At 39.0% G+C, this 14048-nt stretch overlaps 1 protein-coding gene and 2 pseudogenes across 2 annotated transcripts in view; 2 read left to right on the forward strand and 1 right to left on the reverse strand.

Annotated features, from left to right (window-relative positions):
- Ccnyl1 (cyclin Y like 1) overlaps window positions 1–14048 on the forward strand; it is an 83687-nt gene that overhangs the window by 13926 nt on the left and 55713 nt on the right. The gene's annotated exons all lie outside the window — the stretch shown is intronic.
- Window positions 1616–1899, reverse strand: LOC104856595 (annotated as a pseudogene).
- The window catches only part of LOC104856675, an 8140-nt pseudogene continuing 1203 nt past the window's right edge, over window positions 7112–14048 (forward strand).

The raw sequence follows: 14048 nt of genomic DNA on the forward strand, positions 1-14048 counted from the left end.
AAAAAAAAAAAAAAAATCAAAGTTTTTTGTCGTGATGGTAGTGGTTGTTTTTGTCTTTGTTTTTGTTTTGAGGCAGGATCTTGCTGTGTAACCCAGTCTGGCCTTGGACTCAAGACAATCCTCTTATCTGCCTCCTGAGTGTTGGTATTACAGACATGTGCCACCACAAGGGTTTTCCAAAGGTTTTTTGTCCTTGCATTTAACAGTTTCTGATAAAAGTGTTAAACATTTCCTGTAATAATTTTCAATCTGTATCTACTTTTCATTTTGTCAGTTTTTGCCTCATATGTTTGTAATATAAATTTTAGGATAGAATGTAACCCCACACACACAGTTGATTATGATGTACCATCCTTGTTATCTGAGTTTTTTGCTTCACATTCTATTTTTATCTCTTATCTGTTATACTGGCTTTCATTTGACTATTTTTTCTATTTCAATAATTACCTTAGATCGCTCACACCTCTCCAGACACAGTTTCTCATCTGTTATTGTTTGTTTGTTTTTTTTCAATTCATGTCATCTTCTATTAGGAGAATATCTAAAGATAGTGCACAATTCAGTTTTTCACCTTAACTGTACCTAGGATGTTTTAGAAAATACCTATTGCTTTCCCTTCTCACTCTCAGCCTGTCCTACAAAGAAATTTAATCAGAAGTGCTTTGGGCCAGAGGATAAGCATTTTTATTACACTAAAATATACATAATATAAAATCTACCTTCTTCATCATTCTTTTTTTTGTCATTTTAAACAAGAAGTTTATTTAAACAACAAGACACTTGACTAAGGGAAAACTCTCTAGGATTCTTTTTCTTTTAAAGAGTAATTTACTCCTACATAAAGACAGATTGCCCTTCATGTAACAGTTACATACAAAAAAAAGTTATAAAATTGCCCTTAGGTTTACAATGACAAATGAAAAACATTAAAATTATCCAATCAGCCAGGGTTTTAGCTCAGTGGTTCTGCCACCTGCCTTGCAAGCACAAGGACCCGAGTTTGATCCCCAGTACTCCCCCCGAAAAAATTATCCAATCAAACAAGGTATGCAAGGATTTTTGTGTTACTGTCTTTTCTGTTAAAACAGTGAGAGCAAAATAACTTTCTGGAATATAAAGATAAGAGCTGATGAGCATGCCACTAATGGAGAGAAGGGATTCTTTTCACAGAGCCAGTATCTCCCATCCTGTCTGCATTTGATGTCAATCAAAAAATATTGTAAGCCGGGCGTAGTGGCGCATGCCTGTAATCCTAGCACTTGGGAGACTGAGGCAGGAGGATCGCTGTGAGTTCAAGACCAGCCTGAACTATATAGTGAGTTCCAGGTCAGTTTCAACTACATAGTGAGACCCTGTCTCAAAAAAAAATTTGTTTTAAATTAAAAAAAAACATAGTGTTGGCCATTTAGTTAAAAAAATTGCAATATGCTTGTGCACATACACCAGATACTTTTATATACAATAAAGGAATGGGGAAGGGGTAAATGAAAGAATAGAGAAAACTATACTGTAGTAGTCAGGATGTGGTGGAATCAAATTGCAGTTTTCTAACTGAGAATGTATTCTTGGTCTGTAAGAACAGAGTTCTGTAGTAGAATTGTTGCAGTTTCCCTTTTTAGTAGACATCTCCCGTCTGCTGCTGGAACACATCAATTGTACCTTCGTCCTCCATTTCCAACTGTGCAGGTGTGTCTGTTTCATCAATTGGCTGTTCAAATGGGAATCTGATCTTCCTCACTGACAAACCCTGTCATTCACAATAGCCTTTCATTAGTCTACTAAGTGGTGTATGCCTCTTAATGTTAAACTGCACCAAAGAACCATCCTCCATGCCACCTTCAAATGAATATGATCGTTGTTCTCCGTCTTGACTCCCTCCTTGGGCTTTTCCTTGGCCATAGTGAGCACCTGAGTCTTTCTCAGCTGCCACTTCACAAAAGAGGTACCAGGTCTGCACTGAACGAGCACACAAGCAGCACCAGGCGTGGCAGAAGGAGGCAGCAGTGGCAGCCCTTCTTCACCATTCTTAAGAGTACAGTCTGGCAGTTTTTAGAATGGTCATATTATGGTACAATAGCTCTCCAGAACTTTTTATCTTGAAAACTGAAACTTTTTTTTTTTCCTATACGAAATTTTCTTGGCTACTCTTATATTTTCTTTATTAAACTTATTGGTACATTTTAGGTATACAGTACAGTTACATTCATCATTGAGATCTTGTACCTTTACATAATGTATCTTGTTTTTTTCCCCATTCCCCTGCCCTCCCTTCACCCCCTCCACCCTTTCCTATTTACAAAGACTTTGTTTCCATTTGTTCCTGGAAAACTGAAACTTTTAAATCCATCAGTTACTTATTCCAAAGTTATATTTTTTTGTGGGTTTTTTGGTCGAGGGGTGGTACCAGGGATTGAACTCAGGAGCTTGTGCTTGCCAGGTAGGCACAGCACCACTGAGCTAGCTACATCCCCAGGCCTCAAAGTTACATTTTTTAAAAACATACTCTTATGTTCTTTTTCTAAGGAAAAGAATATCTTATATACCCATTTAAGCATCATAAGAATATTTAATTTCAATTCCTCATCAAACAGTTTGGCAGAATTAATTTTATATGAAATGAATTTATATTCCAACTGGGAGGTAGGATTCATATTTTTAATATGCCTTTGGAATTTTACTTTTCAGGAGGCTTATTTTTAGTGCAAAGAATTTAATTTTGTATTTACTTCTCTTTTCTACTCCATACATACCATCTCCTGCCTAATAATGTTGCTTCTGGCTCTACATAGCAGCCTGGGGTCCCCAGTTCAGAGGGACAAATGCAATGATATTTTAATATTCCTCCCTTACTTTGATTTTATACACATCACAGATTCCAGTGCTGCATCAGGCTGTCTTTGACTTCCTTCTTCCCAACGTCCACCACTTCCCATGAACCACAAGCTCGAAGCAATGAGTTAGCCAGTTACTTTTTCCATCTCCTATCACAAGAGGGAGCCCCACCTCTCATCCCCATCCTCAGGGTTCTCTAGGATGTTCCTCACTGTTAGTCTTCACCACTCTGTGTGAGCTGGAGCCCTGGAAATGCGAATACAGGGCAGCAGGTGTAAAGCTGCAATTCCACTCTCCTCAGCCATTTTTGTTTGTTTGTGTGGCATGGAAGTACTTACATTTATGCTCTTTGACTCCAAATAGATTGTTTTGATTTTACCTTTTTGTATCCTGGTTATTATTACCACCTGTTTGTAATAAGTGGGGGCTGAAAGCAGGGTAGAGAGGAATTTTACCAGAGCGTGAGGCTTCTACACATTAGTTATTTATTTCTGTTTATATCTAATATGCAAAAATTTGGAGTCCATATAGCCAAATATTACTTCATTCCTTTTTTGATTTCTCATCACATTTATAACTTCAAAAACGGCCCCCTCCGACATTTGCTATTCATTTTTTTTCTATTTTGAAATTTTTTACTGTTTATCTTTGTCTGTAACATTCTGTGCAGGATACATTTTATTATCAAGTAAGGAATTTTTGTTTGTGAGGAGTTGAAATTTTCTTGACACCATTATTGAAAATCTTTTCTTATCATTTACTAAAGTGTTTGACATAGTAGAATTTATTTCCTAGTGATCTCTATTTTAATTTACATCTCTTCCAAAGGTACTCTGCTTTAATAATTGCAGTTTTTATGTCTTAATGTCAGTAGAATTAGACCCACGGCATTCTCTTTTTTTTCAAAATGTTCTTGATTCTTTCCTAATTTTCTCAGCAAACTTTACTTCATTTTTATATATTTTTTAAAAATCACATTGGAATTTTTTTTAGTATTTGCATTAAACTCAGAGGAAAATTTATAGGACTATGGCACACAATGTCAAATGTCCCATTAAAAGTGATTTTCTTCTTATAGGTCACATTCATTTTTTACTAAAGTAATACTAGATTTTTAATGCTTTTTCTCTTTTTAAAATTATTTGAAAAAAATGATTATTTGTGGTCTACAAGACAGCTTCATGTTTTGTTAGTTCTTCCTATATTAGTTGGAATTTACCTTATTTTCTTTGCCTTTCTTTTCTTTTTTCTTAGTGTGTTTAGAAGTATGTGTCACCTGCCTCACAAGCTCAAGGACTAGAGTTTGATCCCCAGTACCAAAAAAAAAAAAGAAGAAGTATGAATGAACCTCTTGGTTCTGAAAGAATTTCCTGCCCTTTTCCAAAAAGTTATGTATGTTTATATTTTACCTGGTGAGCTACTAAATAATTTTTAGTTTTTATTTCTGATTTCAGAAAAAGTACATATTATAGAAAATTATTAAAAAATTAGGAATATGAGAAATTCTAAATTGGAGAATGAAGAGTGGGTATTTTATAGATGTGCCTAAATTCATGGGGACTTTAACAGTAGGACTGGGTAAGGGGATAAAAGATAGAAAGATAGTTCAGAATCACACCTCCCAAAAACATATTGAATAAGAACATTCAAAATGGTTCAAAGTACGTTGCTAGGTTGGTGGAGTAAGATAAATGCAGATAAAGCTGAGAATGAGCTGGGATAAGACTTTTTCAGATCTCAAGCATTAGGCTGACGAGTTTGCCAATTATTCTACAGGAAATGAAAATCTAAGTTTCACATTTGTCCTTAAAATCTCAACTTCTGGATCACATGAAATTCCTGTAAAGCTCTTTTTTGTATTACAGCTCAGGGAAGTACAATATTATGTTCAAGAATCACCATTTGTTCATTTCCTGTAAGACAAGTTTGAATGTAAAATGGGAGGAAAAGCCTTGTGTTTAAGTTCCTTCCTGATTTTTTTTTTTGTCAAAGGGAGGGGTAAAATTACGTATTTATCCTTCACAAGTGAACCCAAGCAAGAATCTATACCAACACCCAAATGTAGAACACACTCATAGAAGTAACACTTTAACTATCAATACGGAAATTTTTATATTGCTATAGGAGCAACATTATCTTCTGTAAATTTCTTTTTAATGGTATCTAAAACCTGAGAAGTCTAGTTTTGCTTCTTTGCCCGGTAAGTTGAAAGGCCTTTTTTTTTTAAACTTGAGTTTAATTTTTCTTGGTTTGGTGCCCAATTTAACACCAGTGGTGAGTCAGAAGGGAGCCTGGAATAGTTGTTTTCTGTGTTCGTGCCTTTTTGTCTATGATACAAGACTATTTCTTTTTTTCTTTTCTTTTTTTTTTGGTACCGGGATTGAACTTGGGTCCTTGTGCTTGCAAGGCAGGCAGTGGAACCACTGAGCTAAATCCCTAGCCCCTGCAAGACTATTCCTTATCCATCTATTTATTTCACCACAACCCAAAATGTGTTTCCATGTGTTATGATTTAGACCTAAAACGTTTCCCTAGAACTCTCATGTGTTCAGAGGCAAGGCTTCTGGAAGGTGATTGGATTATGGGGGCTCTATACTCACCCATGGGCTAATCCACCGATACATTTATACTTGAATGTACTACTAGGAGGTAGGGACTGGCTGGAAGAGGAAGGTCACTGAGGGAGTGACCTGAAAGCATTTATCTCCTTTTCTGGCTGCTCCCTTCTCTTTCTGCCTCCTGGCTGCCATGGACTGAGCACTTCTTTTCTTTACCAAGTCCCTCAGCCATCCTGTTTCTGCCCAGGAGCCAACTAACCTTGGACTACAATTGTGAGCCACATAAGCCTCTCCCTCTTTAAATTGTGAGTGTTAGGTATTGTGTCCCAATGATAGGAAAGTGACTAAGAACAGATTTTGGTACCAGAAATTCAGGGTTGTTACTATGACTGTACCTGACTACATGGTTTAGAAGTCTTTGGAACTGGTTAGCAGGGGAGTTCGGAAGGTTTTGGAGATGTCAGCTAGAGAAGACCTAGAATGCTGTAAGGTGAGCTTAACAGGAGATCCTAGTCAGATCTCAGAAGATTAGAATCCTGATAGGAATGCAGGCAGTAAATAAAGGCCCAGCTCAGGGGGTTTCAGACCCCCTGGACTAGACCAAAAGGACATCTGGACTAGAGACCAGATGTCTTACACCCCAGCAGAAAAATTGTGTACAACTGCATATTCTGAGACTTTTTAGGAGACTGAGATTAAAAGTGGTGGACTAATTAATCTAGTGGAGAAATTTTCGAAGCAGCCCAAAGTTCAGGCTGTTGTGTGGATGCCGCTGGCTGGTTTTAGCTAAATCTATAGTGAACCTCCAAGCCTTGACCTTCTCTGGCTTTCCGTGGAACACATGACCTTTTGAATTCTCACATCTCTGATCTCACAGATGCCCATTGTGACCCTTCTGCTTCTGATCCTGTAAGCTTATCTAATAAATCCCTTTGTATGATAGAACCATTTTATATAGGTTCTGTTCCTATAGAGAACCCTAATACACCAAGTTAAATTTTGTAGAATTACATTTAAAAATTTTCAGCTCATTTGTTGAAAATATGAGATGAGGGGGCTGGGGATTCAGCTCAGCGGTTCAGTGGCCTGCCTTGCAAGTGTGAGGACCTGAGTTCAATCCCCGGTACAAAAAAAAAAAAAAAATGAGATGATAAGCAGTATTTTTATGTGTTCTTTGATGTGGACTCTAGGCAGATAGGTAAAATCATAAAGCCAATTGTAACCCAGCAGGTTCCTGATCCTTTTCCCTTTACTAGCAAGAACTATTCAATTAATGCTATTCAATGTTCTATTATGATATTTTTCAAAATATTTATATAAGAGTTAAAACATCTATTTTCAGAAAGGGATTATCATTAGAAAGATCAAATCTCCCAAACAATTGTTGCATACATCTTATCAGGTAAGAGATAGTAATAGAAGTTGGTTCCCTAAGCCCCTTCTTCAAAACCCTAAACAATAATCACCAAAAAAAATAGTTTGGCCAATAAATAACATGAATTGTATTGCACTAAGCTGAGGGAACTGCGGGAAATGCTCCTCCTAGGGTGCCTGGGCTTTTTCCATCTTTTCATTCTCACTGTAGATCTCACCCTAGATTAGAAAGTAGCATCGGGCATGGCTCTCAATTGTTTTATGATCTGATAGTGCTCTTGTTCCCCATATATGCAGCACCTACAGTGTGTTATGAACACATGGAAGTAAGGCAGAGTATTTGCCAAATGAACAATGAGACCACTGGATGCAGTGGGAGACTATGTCCAGGAGCCAGATTGCCTGGGAAGATTTTACCAAAAGGACTAAGACTTGTGGGACTGGCAGAATTTGGACTGAAAGAGGAGAAGGTTGTGGTGCCGGAAGGGCAGAGGTGTAAGGAACTCAAGAGGACTCATGCTGGAAAAGAGGGTTCCAGGCATGATGAGGAACTCCCATGTGTTAAGAAATTAGAAAGAAAGGAAGGGTAGGTAGGCGGAATAATAATACCTGTCCCAAAGAGAGGTAGGTTCTAATCCTCAAACCCATGGACACTGCTTTGCATAGCAAAGGTGCTTTTACAAATGTGATTAAATTAAAGCCCTGGAGGTGGAAGAGATCATCATGGGTTATCTGCGTGGGTTCTAAATCCAATGGCAAGGTCCTTATAGGTGATTTACAGAGAAAGAGAAAGGCCCCGTAAAGAAAGAGGCAGAGATTGGAGTTTTGTGACTATGTACTAAAGAACATCTTAGAGCCAACAGAAGCTAGGAGTCACGGGAAAGATTCTCCCCTACAGTCTTCAGGGCCAGCAGTGCACAGACATCTTGATTTCAGACTAATGCCCTCCAGAGCAAAGAGAATATATTTCAAAATGGAAACAAAGCCTCTTAGTTCATTGTAATGTATTAGAGCAGCCCTAGGAATCTCTGAACTCTGCTGTCCATCTCCTTGTCCATGCTGTCTTTTCTCTGCTCCTGCTGTTTTCCAATGTTGTTGGTCACCCCCCTCCTACTTTCCTGATGCCTCTTCTACCAGTATGAACTCAGCATCCTACGCTGGGTGTGCCTCCCTCCCAGGGCTGTCAGGCAGAACACAGAATGCCCCATTAAACTTGAATTTCAGATAAACTACCAAGAAAGCATGCAAGATCTGAGACATATGTATACTAAAAAATTAGTCATTCTTTATCTGAAATTGAAATTTAATTGAAAGTCATGCTTTATCAGCTTCCCACTCTCCTCTGATGTCTTAGTCAGTTTTCTGCTGTTATAACACCTCAGACAGAGTAATTTAAAAAGCAAAGAAACATAATCCTCTGGAGGCTGGGAAGTCTAGCATTAGGGTACCAGTGCTTCCCTGAATTACAACATGGCAGAGTGTACTACATAGTGACAGTGAGGGAGAAAGTGTGTGCTCAAATCTCCATCCCCCACTGCTATCTCGTCATGGAGGCACTTGAACTTTGGGGACATATTCAAACCACAGCATCTGTTAATCCAATCTCCTCTCTTTTCTTAACTTGGAACCTCTGACTCAACCACCTTTCCATGAGGGTGGCGTAGTCCCTCCTCAGCTCTGACACCTGCCTGGCATGTTCTGCAGAACCCTGTGGGCTTTGTGCTCCCACACTCTCCCCTCCCACCACAGACACAGTCCTTGTTTCACCCCACCTGATGCTTCAGGGCCAGCGTGCTCAGGGAGAGAAGGGAAAGGAAGGAAAAGGAACACAAAGAGAAGGAAGGGGAAGAGTATACATTTTGTTACCTTTTTATATCCTCCCTACAATGGAATAGTTTTCGTGTGAAGATATGGCCCATACATAAAACTGATAGCTGTTTGCTGGTCAATAAATGGAAATGAGGGTTAGGATCAAGGCAGTGATATTTTAAAAGATTTGAATACAGCCAGGTGTGGTGGCCCATTCTTGTAATCCCAGCACTTGGGAGGCTCAGACAAGAGGATCAATAGCCTTGAGTACAAGGCCAGCCTGGGTGGCATAGTGAGTTCAAAGCCAGCCTGAACTCCATAGTGAGACCGTGTCTAAAAAAAAAAAAAAAAAGAAAAAGAAAAAAAAAGAAAAGAAAAGAAAGATTTTAATACTACAAAAATTAGCATTTGAGAAATGTTCAGTGTTTTTCTTTTTTAATCTCTTTATCATTTCTCAACTTGTTTTTGTTAAATCAATCTCACCTCTCACATTGTGTCTACTCAGGGTACCTGTAAATACTAAACTCCCAATTTCCCACCTTTTCTCACTATACTCTTTGTCCTGGCCTCAATCGATCAGTCTTCTGATTTAAAAAAAGAAAAGTTGCTCCTGGGATTTAGCTCAGTGGTGCCGCCACCTGCTTCGCAAGTGCAAGCTCTGGAGTTCAATCCCCGGTACCCCCAAAAAATGTTTTTTAAATAAAAAAAGAGAAGTTGGAAAGAGGAATTGAAAGCTAGGTCTAACTATAGCAAATAAATTGGTAATCCCAACTCACAGTTATTATCATTTTGTGGTTTTTTTTTTCCCTTCCAGGTTTGAGTTTTTCTCTTCTGCAGTCCATAGCAGATTGTCCCGACCCACAGTCCCTAATAGCCACCCATGGGTGTTGTTCCCTTGAGGATCTGGCCAGTTCTCTGATGCTCTTTTTGTTTTGTTTTAATTTGTTTTTGGTTCCACGGATCAAACTCAGGACCGTGCTCTTTTGAGACAGACAGTGGCACCACTGAGCTAAATCCCTGGCCCTCTGAGGCTCTCTTTGGACGGATGCTGTGTTGCTGTTTCTGTGGATGGAGGCAGAGCTGAGGAACAGGCCTCTTTTCTCCCTGTCTATTTTCTCTTACCAACAAAGGCACTTTCAACTTACACCACAGATTTTTCTGCTCACAGCCACCTCGTTCTGCCTGCCTGCTGCCTCCCTGTTTTCACACATCTGTGTTATCCTGGAAAATCCATGGCCATCCTGGGCTAAAGAAGTATGCAGGAACTTCTTGGCCTTATAGTTACCTAGTTTGCCCCTTTGAATTAATCTGCAAAATTAATGTACAGTTATAGAACAGAAATAAAAACATGAGCAGAGTTTTTGGCCTAACATAAATAACCAAATTAGAAACTCTAATTTAGGGAAATAGCTCAATTTCCAGAGTGCTGTCTAACGATGTTTCTTAATTTACTATCAAGTCAGCCATGATCATAAACTGAAGCACGATGGTTGGAGGGCACATTTCTGGTCAAATAAATCACAAATTCAAGTTAGTCAGTTGAGGAATAAAATGCTCTTTCAGTTTTTATGATCCCTGGAAGCAGTAAATGACAAAGACTAACATGCGATAAAGCTGTTATCAGTCTGTGAGAAAAATCCCACATATTAGTAGTTACATTATTGCCTCATTAACCTAATAAATCCACATGTCTTCTGTATGGTTGACTGTTTTCCCATCACAAGCGAGGTACAAAGTAATGTAATCTGAAGATCTGTCACAGTCATTCCTACCATTCCTGCATGAATCATGCTGGTTCATCTCTTACAATTTAGAAGATTGTCGCCAATGGTCAACACAAGTCAAAGTGATAAATATGCATTTAGCTCATGTGAAAGCCCATATAGGCTCATTTTAGAACAGGGGAAAGATTTATAGTGTCAAGGCAGTGGTATGTGTGAGAATTTCAGTCATGAAGGAATTGGAATGAGAGGGTTAGAGTTTTTATTGAGCTAAAAGATCTGCTCAATCAAGATGTGAATGTGAGTTTAAAGGTGTCACATCTGTGCTAGCTTAGATGCCACAAATTCACCCAGGTTGTGGGGGGTCATAGCACTTGGGGGGGCTGTAGCCCTAATTTCAGCCCTGAGGCAGCTTTACAAAAGTCTTGACAATTGACTACACAAAAAATAAAATAATATTGATAAAAAGATCATTTTGGCTGAGCACAGTGACTCTTGCCTGTAATCCGTTACTTGGGAGGCTGTGACAGGAGAATCAAGTTTGAGGCTAACCTGGGCAACTTAGCAAGACCCTGGCTCAAAATTTTAAACAAGGGCTGGGCATGTAATTTAGGTGTACAGCATTTGCCTAGCATGCCCAAGGCAGTAGATTTGACCTTCGGAACCAAATAAAACAACTATTTTACCATTACTTTGAGATGTTACATCACTTCTTGGCCTTTTGGCTCAAAGTGTTTGAAGTATTATGTAACTGAATAACTCATTTAAATGATGTGCATAAAGTCAAAACCTACCAATAAGTTGCCCCTGAGTTCTGCTTATTAGTATCTAGTCTCTCCCTTTAAACTTTGCACCTTCATTAAGGGCACAGTGGGCACAAACAGTGGAGCCCCAAGAAGCAAGAGTGGCCGCTGGTGAGGAGAAGAGGTGGAAGTTAGAGAAGCCCATCCAGGCAGGTTCCTCTTTTCCTTGATTGGCTGTTTCACAGGCTGAGGACTGCACCTTCAGGAGGGCAGCAGCCCTGTTCATTTTTCTGTTAGGGAAACTGGGCAGCAGCAGCACATACCTCACATCCAAGTGAAGCTGCACCAGAAATCATTCACAAGGAGATGTTGGGAAAGATGCAGAAAGTAAAGCATTCCCTGCTTGTCATTATGAAGCACAGACTTTACTTTTTACGTATTAATTTAGTAACGGTTTGAGGGTGAAGGTGTCTTCAGAGAATGGCTAAGAGGATTGTGAAATTACCCCCGAGAACTTCTTAACTTTCTCCCCCGACCTCAACGCACATGAAAGATGACATCCTGAGATCATTTCTACCTAGTAAGGGATTCAAGGAAGCAAGGATCATGTTTTCACACAGGAAGGTCCTTGAATTTACTTTAAAAAGTAAGAAAATTTGGAAATTATACTCTGTTAATAACCAGTCTTTTGTGACACAACTAAAAATGAATAGCACCATGCCAGCTGTGCTGCTAGAGTCTGAGATGCTCTTCTCTACAAGACTGCTAAGGACTTGAAATCCAAAGTAACTTCCCACTCAAGACTTCAAGCATTCCACAGAACCCTTCCCACTCAAAATAAGATTTCTGGCTGGGCGTGGTGACACACACCTGTAATTCTAGCATTTGGAAGGGTGAAGTTTAAGGTCAGCTTGGGCTACATAGTGAGTTCAAGGACAGCCTAACAGTGAGATCCTGTCCCCTCCTCAGAAAAAGGATAAAGGAGATATACTTTTCTTCTTCTTTAAAAAGAAATGCCTAAGCCAGGGATTTAGCTCAGCAGGACAGTGACTGCCTGGAAAGTACAAGGACCTGAGTTCAGTCTCTTGGTACGGGGTGGGGTGGGGCTAGGAAGAGAGACGAGAGGAGAGAGGAGAGAGAGGCCTAAGCCAAAGAAGTCCTGGGGGAAACTATAAACAGACTTAGGTCCTAGTGGCCATGGGGGCAGGGGGAATCTCTTCATCTGTGCAAGGATGAAGACTGGGGCTGAGCACTCACCACTGAGGCAGGAAGCTGGGGCCAAAACCTCACTTAGCAGTGGAAACCCAGGAGAGCTGACCCCCATGTGAAAATGGTTCTGGACAAACCGCACACTTGGCCTCACTAAAGTGTGTGCCTTGGCAGTGTGTAAAGAGGATGGGGTCCCCTTTGAGGTATTAAAACTCACGCGAAGGTATAAGATCTGAATTTGTACTGCCCACATGGTCTGAGAACCGAAGCCCAGAAATTAGTATAAAAATGGGTCTGGATAGGATGGACTCCATGAGAACCTGAAGTAAACACAAAAGCTTTTTTGAGACACTTCTGTATCTCAAAGTCTATGAAACATCTAAAGAAACAATATACCACCTGGCAAGTGCAAGGTCCTGAATTCAATCCCACATAGCAAAAAGAAAGGAACAATGCACCTTGTGAAAGATGTGCTCACAGTGAAAAATTGCCAGAAGTGATTCCCTGGGGGAGAGTTAGGAGACAGTAAATGGGTGAATCAGCACCCCTGAGAATGTGACAGAGTAGAAAATAAAATAAGAAACAATAAAATGAGACTAAAATGAGTAAACACAGAGAGGAAAAACTTAAGAAATGTGCTTTCTACTAAAAGAAAGAGGTTCAAATATAGCCTAAGTATACATATTGCTACAAAGTCACTGACTTGCAATGGATTGAGATTAAACTAAAGGATTGAAGGCCGATTTGAAAGTTTTGATTGGCTACTTTAAGAGAATTATCTGCAAGGATGATGGAAGCTCAGTGTGTTACTCTCACTGGATTATATTGAAAGCTATCTGATGGGCTTGGTTCAGAGCATAAATATATATAATTTTCATTTATTTTGAGTAGCTATGTAAATAAGTTTTTCCCACAGGAATGTTTTTCTACTTCTTAGCTTTTTCTGTTTATTAAAATAATACATCCTTATTTTTTTCAAATTTTAGTTTTTCAAATTTTTTAGTTTGCAGTACATAATGATCACATTCCTCATGGGGAGTTGGTACATGTGCATCACACATCTTATTTTTCCATCTTTTCCCCTCCCCTCTCCACCTCTTGGTCTCCTTCCCTTTTGTAAAAGATCTATTTCTTATCATCCATATTTTATTTGGCTCTTTATTTAATTTTGGATTTCTTATATAAACAAAATCATATAATATTTAAGTTTGTGTGTCTGATGTATTTCACTTAATATTATGGTTTCAAGGTGCATCCATTTTCCTCCAAATAACTTATTTATCCTTCTTTATGGCAGAGTAGTATTCCACTGTATACAAGTACCACATTTTCTTTTTTCATTTCTCTGTTTGTTTTTTTGAGACAAGGTCTTGCTACATTGTTCAGGCTGGCTTTTGAATTTGTAGCCCAGACTGGCCTTGAATTTGTGGCCATCCTCCTGCTTCAGCTCAGATTACAGTCATGTGCCACTATACCTGGCCATTCATTTATTGATAGACATATAGGTTGCTTCCAAGATTTAGCTATTATGAATTGTGCTGCTATAATCATGGGTGTGCATGTATCACTATAATATTATACTGAAACATGGAAAGAGGACAGATTAATATTCTCATTATCCAAATACTATTTTTTTTTCCTGTACCAGGGATCGAACTTGGGACCTTGAGCTTGTGAGGCAAGTACAGTGCCAGTGAGCTAAATCTCTGGCCCTAGAAAATATTAATATTACTATTTTTTCTTGTAATTCCTTTTCCTGTGCATTGTTTCCTTATAAGCTAAATTTACACTGGTGCCCTCTG

Source organism: Fukomys damarensis, unplaced genomic scaffold, assembly GCF_012274545.1.
Source record: "Fukomys damarensis isolate Sample0158 unplaced genomic scaffold, DMR_v1.0_HiC HiC_scaffold_16, whole genome shotgun sequence".
Lineage (NCBI taxonomy): Eukaryota > Metazoa > Chordata > Mammalia > Rodentia > Bathyergidae > Fukomys > Fukomys damarensis.